Below are 9,463 nucleotides of genomic sequence, written 5' to 3'. Positions count from 1 at the left end.
TGGCCTAGTGAATATCGCTTATTATGGTGTTTATTATTGGTGGCATACAATCGGTTTATGTACTAATGGAGATCTTTATAATGGAACTCTTTTTCTATTATTTCTTTCTTCCATATCTTTAATAGCTGGTTGGTTACACCTACAACCGAAATGGAAATCGAGCATTTTGTGGTTCAAAAATGCCGAATCGTGCCTCAATCATCATTTATCAGGACTATTCAGAGTAAGTTCCTTGGCTTGGATAGGACAATTAGTTCATGTCACTATTCCATGAGCTAGGGGGAAATATGTGCGCTGGAATAATTTCTTAGATGTATTGCTGCACCCCTAAGGATTAGGCCCACTTTTTACCGGTCAGTGGAATCTTTATGCTAAAAACCCCGATTCAAGTAGTCATTTATTTGGTACCTCCCAAGGGCTTGGAGCTACCATTCTAACACTTCTCGGAGGATTCCATTCACAAACGCAAACTTTATGGTTTGACTGATATTGGTCATCATCATTTAGCTATTGCATTTATATTTCTTATTGCTAATCATATGTATAGAACAAATATCGGGATTGGGCACAGTGTAAAAAATCTTTTCGAAGCACATATTCCTCTGGGGCATGGACATAAGGGTCTCTATGACACAATAAATAATCTGGTTCATTTCAATTAGGCTTTGCTCTAGCCTCTGTAAGGGTTGTTACTTCGTTGGTCAGTCAACACATGTACTCGTTACCCCCTTATGCGTTCATAGCACAAGACTTTTGATACTAACCTAGGACGACCTGCTCTGAAACCCGTATTATATTAGCCCGGATCTCAATTAATTTCAAGTTCTATTGGAATGGACCTCAACCCCTAACCAACCTATGGTTAGTAACCTTGGTATAATGTAGACGCCACAGTAGGGGATGGAAAACCTATTGATAAGTCAAGCTAAAACAACCAATTCTCTAATGGTGTTTTAGGTGTTCTCAAAGAACAAAGAGATAATTAATCTCACAAGTATTTTCTTAATCAAATCAAAGTTGTATTCATATTGAAAAATAAGCCTTTAAATAGGCTTTGAAAGAAACAAAATAAACCCTAAAACCCTAGGAAAAACCGACCACACACATAAAGAAACCTAGTTGGCCGCAACTATACTTCCTTTCCTAATCTAAGTTTGATTAATTAATTCCTTTATATTAAATTAGGAATTAATTAATTTACAATAAAATAAAACCCTTCCTAAAGTTATTTGTCTAGAAAATAAAAAAAAAAACCCAAAAAGAAATAAAGTCAATCGCAAATTAGGTAACGAGTTGACTTTGACATCTAGGCTGAATTATGTCTTCAACCGAGCTAAGTTATGTCTGCCTGATGTCCGAGCTAACTTATGGCCTATCCGAGCTAACTGATGTCACTCCGAGCTAACTTGTGTATGGCCGTGTTAACTGATGTCTGTCCGAGCTAAGTTGTGTCTGGACGAGCTAACTGATATCTGTCCAAGCTAAGTTACATCCGATGCCCAAAGTCCGAGATCAGATACCTGAGATAGTTGATAGCCGAGGTGGAATGTTGTTCGAGGTATGAATGTGCTATTGATGTCCAAAGGAACTAGTTTTGTCCGAGACATGGATGACACCAGTGTTGTCCGAGACATGGATGGGCTGATGTTGTCCGAGGTAAAATGCTCCCCGAGGTGTGGATGTCCTCCGACACATGGATTCCCTCTGAGGTATTGTTGCCCTCTGTGGTATGGATGTCCTCCGAGACATGGATGGGCTGATGTTGTCCGAGGTAAAATGCTCCCCGAGGTGTGGATGTCCTTCGGTGCATGGATGCCCTCCGAGGTATGGATGTCCTCCGAGACATGGATGGATGTGTGGGCATGGGCAGAATCTCATCATTCCTCTCCTCTTGAAAAGGATTTGTCCTCAAATCAAGATCATCACCTGCAGAAAAAAAAGATAAGTCAGCAACATTAAATGTAGTACGAACATTATACTCACCCGGCAAATCAAATTTCCATCTCCACGTAGCATAAGCTTGGACTTCCCTTGCTCGGGAAACCTTTCCTTTCTTAGGTGCAAATCTCCTGGATCAAACACTATCACAACAACAACTAAAAATTCATTATAGCAAAAATTACTTTCTTTAACGTTAGCAAATAATCTTTTCCAAATTTTCAAATTGCCACTAAGTCAAGCTCTCAACAATGCAGATAAAGTTCTAAGCAATAAAGACATCTTTAAATAAATATCTTTGAAATTCATGGTCAGCAATGATTGCTTATTCATAATCACTTTATTAACATCACCAAAGCTAGGATAAAAATTTATATTTTTCCTTTCTTGTCTTCCTTTTCCTTTCTCACTCATTACCATCTCACTTTCCTCACTCTCGGCTTTTGCACCAAATTTCTCACTCTTGGTTTTATTAAAATCTTTCCACACAACCTGAGTATTAGAAGACTTACCTTGGACAGCAAGTTCACCTTTCCCCTCTTGACTGGATGGTAGTCCACTTGAACTTTCATTTGGGAAGACATCTCCAAATTCCTTCAAAAGAGAAATCATTGAACTTGGCAATTCAAGTTCTTCAAAGTTAGTTTGATCATTAAAATAATTTTCTTTATAAATCATGACCAGCAAGGGTTTTGTACATTCAATAGCCTTGTCAATATCACCAAAACACAAATAAAAATTCTGGTTTTTCCTCTCTTTTCTTTCTTTTATTTTTCTTCCCTCGGTTTGGCTCTCATTGGCGAAAATTTCCAGATTTTTGGTGCTCTCGGGTTTGCTCTCTTTTCTCACCCCTCTCTCAGCTTTTTCTTGGTTCTTAGACTCAATTTGGGTTTTAGAAAGCTTACCCTGATCAACAACCTCAATCTCGCATTCTTGAAAGGATGGTGAAGCCATTGGTGCCATAATTGCTTTTTCCTTGAGCTTTTCGGCTTCTCTCCTTTGTTGCATTTGTAATTGGTCTTTGTAAACCTCTTTAGGAGATAATGGTTCCAGCTTGACCTTCTTCCCTTTAAACCTGAAAACAATACTATTTTCTCGACCAAAATGAGTAGCATCTTTATCAAATTGCCATGGTCTACCTAATAGTATATGTTCAGCAATCATGGGTACAATATCACATAAAACTACATCCTCATATCTACCTATATTAAATTTTACTTTGGCTTGTTTATTCACTTTTATTTCACCACTATAATTAAGCCATTGTAATCTATAAGGTTCTGGATGTTTAATAGTTATTAAGCCTAATTTATCAACTACAATGTTACTAATTACATTTGTACAACTTCCACTATCAATAATCATACTACAAATCTTACCTTGAATTTCACATTTGGTGTGGAAGATGTTCTCTCTTTGAATTTCATCCTCATCTTTGTATGCAACAAGTACTCTCCTAGAAAGCAAGTTTAATTCAGCATTGAATGCTTGTAGTGTCTCGGCTTCTTCTTTAAGTTCTTCTTTTTCATGCTCATCCTTAATTTTAGCTTCATCACTATCGGATTCCAACTCGCTATTATCCTTCAACACCATGATTCTTTGAGTTGGGCATTGGTTGGTAGTATGTCCTCAACCCTGGCACTTAAAGCAAGCAATATCTCTAGCCCTTGGAGGCTTAGGATCATATTTACCGTCAGATTTGTGTGCTTGAACAAGGTCGGCTTGATTATCTTTCTTTGGCCGAGTAACACTTCCTTTATCTTGATTCGGTTTTATCTTTGGCTCGAACATTGGATTGTTCTTCCAACTAGTTGAATTCGTCCATTTGCTGTATGAAACCCTTCCAAACCGTGAGCATGTACCCCTCCTCTTGAATTGGTTTTCTATTTTTATGGCCACATGAAGCATCTCCTCCAATTCGACATATTGTTGAAGTTCCACTTGGTTGGCTATATCACGATTCAATCCACCCAAAAACCTTGCCATTGTTGCCTCCCTATCCTCATTCATATTCAGCATCATCATTAACATCTCCATCTCTTTGTAATAATCCTCCATAGACCTGCTTCCTTGAGACAAAGATTGAAGCCTTTGATGCAGCAATCTATGGTAATGGGATGGAACAAACTGCTTTCTCATGTCTCCTTTCATTTGTTGCCATGTTTTAATCAAGTCATCACCAACTCTCCTTTGGGTGCTTTGCTCATTTTTCCACCATTGGAGTGCATAATGGCCAAACTCCATTGCTGCCAACTTCACCTTCTTACCTTCCGAATAGTTGTGGCAGTCCAAAATCATCTCCATTTTTTCTTCCCACTCCAAATAAGCTTTGGGATCACTTTTACCCATAAAAGGTGGGATGTTAACCTTGATATTTCCCAAATCATCATCTGTATCTTCCCTCCTATATCTTCCACGGCTAGCTCTATCTTGGACAGCAAAAGTTTTGTCCATACCTTCCTCAAAGTCTCTACCAAATGGCTCCTCATCAAATTCCTTTCACGACCTCCTCGTCCTCCATGGAATTCTTGCCTATTTCTTGTGTTCGACATTCCTTGTGAGGCTTCTAGCCTTCCCATTCTTTGATTCATTTGCTCAACTTGAGCACTAACCCGCTGTATTGACTCCAAAACAGCTCTCATGTCCACTTGGTCTCCACTCCCGGTAGCTCGAGCATCGCCATGGAATGCTATGGACTCCTCCTCATTGATCCTCAAGGGTGGCTCTCCTCTCCTCATTCTTGATTCTGTCATGTTATTATAATAATGCAATAGAAATAAAATAGGACCTTACAATTTCACTCCCTTACGTGTTTCACTCAAATGAGGCTCTCCTCTCCTCACACTTGTTTCGGCTTTTTATCAAACAATCAATTCTCTAATGGTGTTTTAGGTGTTCTCAAAGAACAAAGAGATAATTAATCTCACAAGTATTTTCTTAATCAAATCAAAGTTGTATTCATATTGAAAAATAAGCATTTAAATAGGCTTTGAAAGAAACAAAATAAACCCTAAAAACCCTAGGAAAAACCGGCAACACACATAAAGAAACCTAGTTGGCAGCAACTATACTTCCTTTCCTAATCTAAGTTTGATTAATTAATTCCTTTATATTAAATTAATGAGTGTCTGGTATATGAGGATATTTATACTTCTATTCAGATATGGAAATATGAAATTTAGACTTATGTAACAAGTCACAGTCCTGACAGAATCACTAATGAAATACAACATCTAGAAGCCCATTTATTCCGAAATTTATACAAAAAAGGAATTGTGATGTTGGGGTCTTAGGTGGAGATGAGTGATATTTTAGTACGTAAATTAACACCCTAGTTGGCGAAAGAATCATCGTATGCTCCGAAAGATAGATTATTATGAGCCATCCTTGGTATTCAAGTATCCACTTCAAAGGAAACTTGTCTAAAGTTACCCATCGGCAGTAGAGGTTGAGTTATTGATGTGAGATGGATCCAGAGAAAAAGGAGTTCTAGTTATAATCCAGAACCGATTCGTGTATATATTTCACAAAACCGTGAAATTAAAGTAGGGGATAAAGTAGCTAGAAGGCTTGGAAATAAGGGTATCATTTCAAAAATTTTACCTAGACAAGATATGCTTTATTTGCAAGATGGAAGACCCATTGACATGGTCTTGAACCCATTAGGAGTACCCTCACGCATGAATGTAGGCCAGATATTTGAACGCTCTCTCGAGTTGGCGGGAAGTCTGCTAGATAGACATAATCAAATAGCATCTTTAATGACAGATATGAACAACAGGCTTTGGGAAAACTAGTCTTTTCTGAATTATATGAACCCAATAAGCAAACAACTAATCCATGGGTATTGGAACCCAAGTATCCGGGAAAAAGCAGAATATTTGATGGAAGAATGGGAGATCCTTTTGAACAACCTGTTATAATAGGAAAGCCTTATATCTTGAAATTAATTCGTAAAGTTGATGATAAAATACATGGACGTGCGAATGGTCATTATGCATTTGTTACATAACAACCACTTAGAGGAAGGGCCAAGCAGGGGGGGCAGCAGGTAGGAGAAATGGAAGTTTGGGCTCTAGAGGGTTTTGGTGTTTCTCATATTTTACAAGAGATGCTTACTTATAAATCTTATCATATTAGAGCTCGCCAAGAAGTACTTGGTACTATAATCATTGGAGGAACAATACCTAAACCAAAGGATGCTTTAGAATCTTTTTGATTGCTCGTTCGAGAGTTACGATCTTTGGCTCTATAATTGAATCATTTCCTTGTATCAGAGAAAAACTTATAGATTAATAGGAAGGATGCTTAATCAGAATGAATCAGAATTTTACTTCTATGATCGATCGGTATAAACATCAACAACTTCAAATCAGATCATTTTCTCCTCAACAAATAAGTCCTTGGGCCAAAAAAATCCTACCTAATGGAGAGATAATTGGAGAGGTGACAAAATCCTACATTTTTCATTACAAAACCAATAAACCAAAAAAAGATGGATTATTTTGTGAAAGAATTTTTGGGCCTATAAAAAATGGGATCTGTGCTTGTGGAAATTATCGAGGAATCGGAGATGAAAAAGAAGAACCGAACTGTTATGAACAATGTGGAGTTGAATTTGTTGATTCTCGAGTATGAAGATATTAATGGGCTACATCAAACTAGCATGCCTAGTAACCCATGTGTGGTATTTGAAATGTCTTCCTAGTTATATTGCGAATCTTTTAGATAAGCCTCTTAAAGAATTAAAAGGGCTAGTATATTGCAACGTGTGATTTGATCAAAATTATGAATTTACAAATTTAGAATGAGAAACTGTCATCCCATTCAATCGAATTAGGATCCCTTGGATCTGACATGTCTCTTGGTAGGAGTAACATGAAGCTCATAATTATGGGTGTGTTCAATACTCTCAAGTAAAAAGGGAACTGGTCTATGGTCGATTTAGTGAGAAATAAATAGAAATTTGTACCTCGTGGAAAAAAAGACTTCTTATGGAATTTACCATTTGCTTTCTTTCTAAACGAAAGAAATTCTGTCGCAATAAGCAAAATAAGCAAATATGCCATGGTTGTAGGAGTCTATCTATCGCATATAGGCTTTAAGGATATCATCAAATAACCGTCGAGGTGAAGTAGGGACCTAAGAGGTTGAACGGAACAATACATAGACAAGTAAATACCTTATGAATTATAAGGCCCTCTTTTACTTCAATTAAAATTAAGGCGATTCATCATTCGAAGGGAAGTAGACTACTCAAGAATTGCACATTTCATTTATTTTATTAAGCCATAATTAAATAAAGGATTCAATTCAGAAAATATACTAAAACAAATAAATAAAATGAATTAACGAAATGTTGCTTAACCTTCTTTTGGAACTTGAGTAAGGAGTAGATTTTTTTGCGATTTTATAGAATTTGAAAGTGGAAACAAAACCCCTTTCTTTTCTTTATCTCTTTTGGTGTAACTACTTGAGCCAGATAAGAGGAAACTTTCATGTCCGATTTTGAAGGGGGAGATCCGATAGGATCCTATCCAAAATTTTCTTTTGCTAGGCCCATAACTAAAAAATCCATTTTCTTATGATTACGAGGTTCATTCGAATATGAGATGCAGTCCTGGAAATATAACATCCCACTTTTTTTTATTACCTAAGGCTTCGAGACATTTCAAAATCAAAAAATTTCTACTGGAGCAAATGCTATCCGAGAACAATTAGCTAATCTGGATTTGCAAATTATTATAGATTATTCGTTGGTAGAATGGAAACAATTAGGGGAAGAAGGCCCCACATGTAATGAATGGGAAGATCAAAATGTAGGGGAAGAATAAGGGATTTTTTCGTTAGACGCATGGAATTAGCTAAGAATTTTATTTGAACCAATATAGAACCTAAGTGGATGGTTTTATGTCTATTACCAGTTCTTCCTCACTAGTTAAGACCTATTATTCAGATAGATGGGGGTAAACTAATGAGCTTGGATGTTAATGAACTCTATAGAAGAGTTATCTATCAGAATAATACTGATATCGATCTATTAACCACAAGTAGATCTATGCCAGGGGAATTAGTAATGTGTCAAGAGAAATTGGTACAAGAAGCCATGGATACACATCTTGATAATGGAATCCATAGACAACCAATGAGAGACAGTCGTAATAAGGCTTACAAGTCATTTTCATATGTAATTGAAGGCAAAGAAGGAAGATTTCGTGAGACTTTGCTTGGCAAACGTGTTGATTATTTGGGGCATTCTGTCATTGTCATAGGTCCTTCACTTTGATTACATCGATGTGGATTGCCTCGCGAAATAGCAATAGAACTTTTCCAAACATTTGTAATTCATGGTTTAATTAGACAATAGTTGGCTTCAAACATAGGAGTTACTACGAGTAAAATTCTGGAAAAAGAGTCGATTGTATGGGAAATACTTCAGGAAGTTATGCAAAGGCATCCTGTATTGTTGAATAGGGTGCCTACTCTACATAGCTTAGGCATACAAGCCTTCCAACCCATTTTAGTCAAAGGACATGCTATTTGTTTACATCCATTAGTTTGTAGGGGATTCAATGTAGACTTTGATGGGGATCAAATGGCTGTTCATGTACCCTTATGTTTGGAGGCTCATTTACTTATGTTTTCTTGTATGAATCTCTTGTCGCCAGCTATTGGAGATTCCATTTCCGTACCAACTTAAGATATGCGTATTGGGCTCTATGTATTAACGAGCGGGAATAGCCAAGATATTTGTGCAAATAAGTATAATCCATGGAATCACAGAAAAATGATCAAAATGGAAGAACTGACGATAATAAGTATAAGAAAGAAAAAAGAACCCATTTTCATAATTCCTATGATGCAATTGGAGCTTATCGGTAGAAAGGAATCCATTTAGATAGTCCTTTGTGGCTCTGGTAGCAACTAGATCAACGCATTATTACTTCAATAAAAGCTCCCCTCGAAGTTCACTATGAACCTTTGGGTACCTATCATGAGATTTATGGGCCCTATCTAATAGTAAGAAGCATAAAAAAAAAAATTCTTTGTATATATGTTCGAACCACTGTTGGTCGTATTTCTCTTTATCGAGAAATCGAACAAGCTATACAAGGTTTTTGCCTGGCCTGCTCATAGGATACCCAATAATATGGTATCCAAGCTAAGTAATTCGATGATACCAGTGGAATTCAGGTCTCTCTAGTTCAAGTAGGACCATAGTTCCTGAATTTCTACGCAAATCAAGATCGAGAAAAGGAAGTTTTCTAATCATTGACCCAAACCCATTGGATACTACTGTACGAACATCAATGCTGGATATCTTACACACAGACTTATTGAGTAGTTCAACACATTGTTGTATGTAGAATAGATTGTGGCACCGCCCAAGGTATTTGTGTGAGTCCTCGCAATGGGATGATGTCGAAAAGAATTTTTATCCAAACATTGATTGGTCATGTATTAGCAGACGATATATATATAGGCCCTAGATGTATTGCCATCCGTAATCAAGATATTGGGATTG

At 37.0% G+C, this 9,463-nt stretch overlaps 1 pseudogene; it reads left to right on the top strand.

The window, feature by feature from the left end:
• Nucleotides 1-6,255: 6,255 nt before the first annotated feature.
• LOC125418551 (DNA-directed RNA polymerase subunit beta'-like) lies at nucleotides 6,256-8,638 on the top strand (annotated as a pseudogene).
• Nucleotides 8,639-9,463: the final 825 nt, after the last annotated feature.

Source organism: Ziziphus jujuba, chromosome 11 (assembly GCF_031755915.1).
Source record: "Ziziphus jujuba cultivar Dongzao chromosome 11, ASM3175591v1".
Classification (NCBI taxonomy): Eukaryota; Viridiplantae; Streptophyta; class Magnoliopsida; order Rosales; family Rhamnaceae; genus Ziziphus; species Ziziphus jujuba.
The sequence above is the reverse complement of the archived record's forward strand: the minus strand, read 5'-3'. Positions and strand labels throughout refer to the sequence as shown.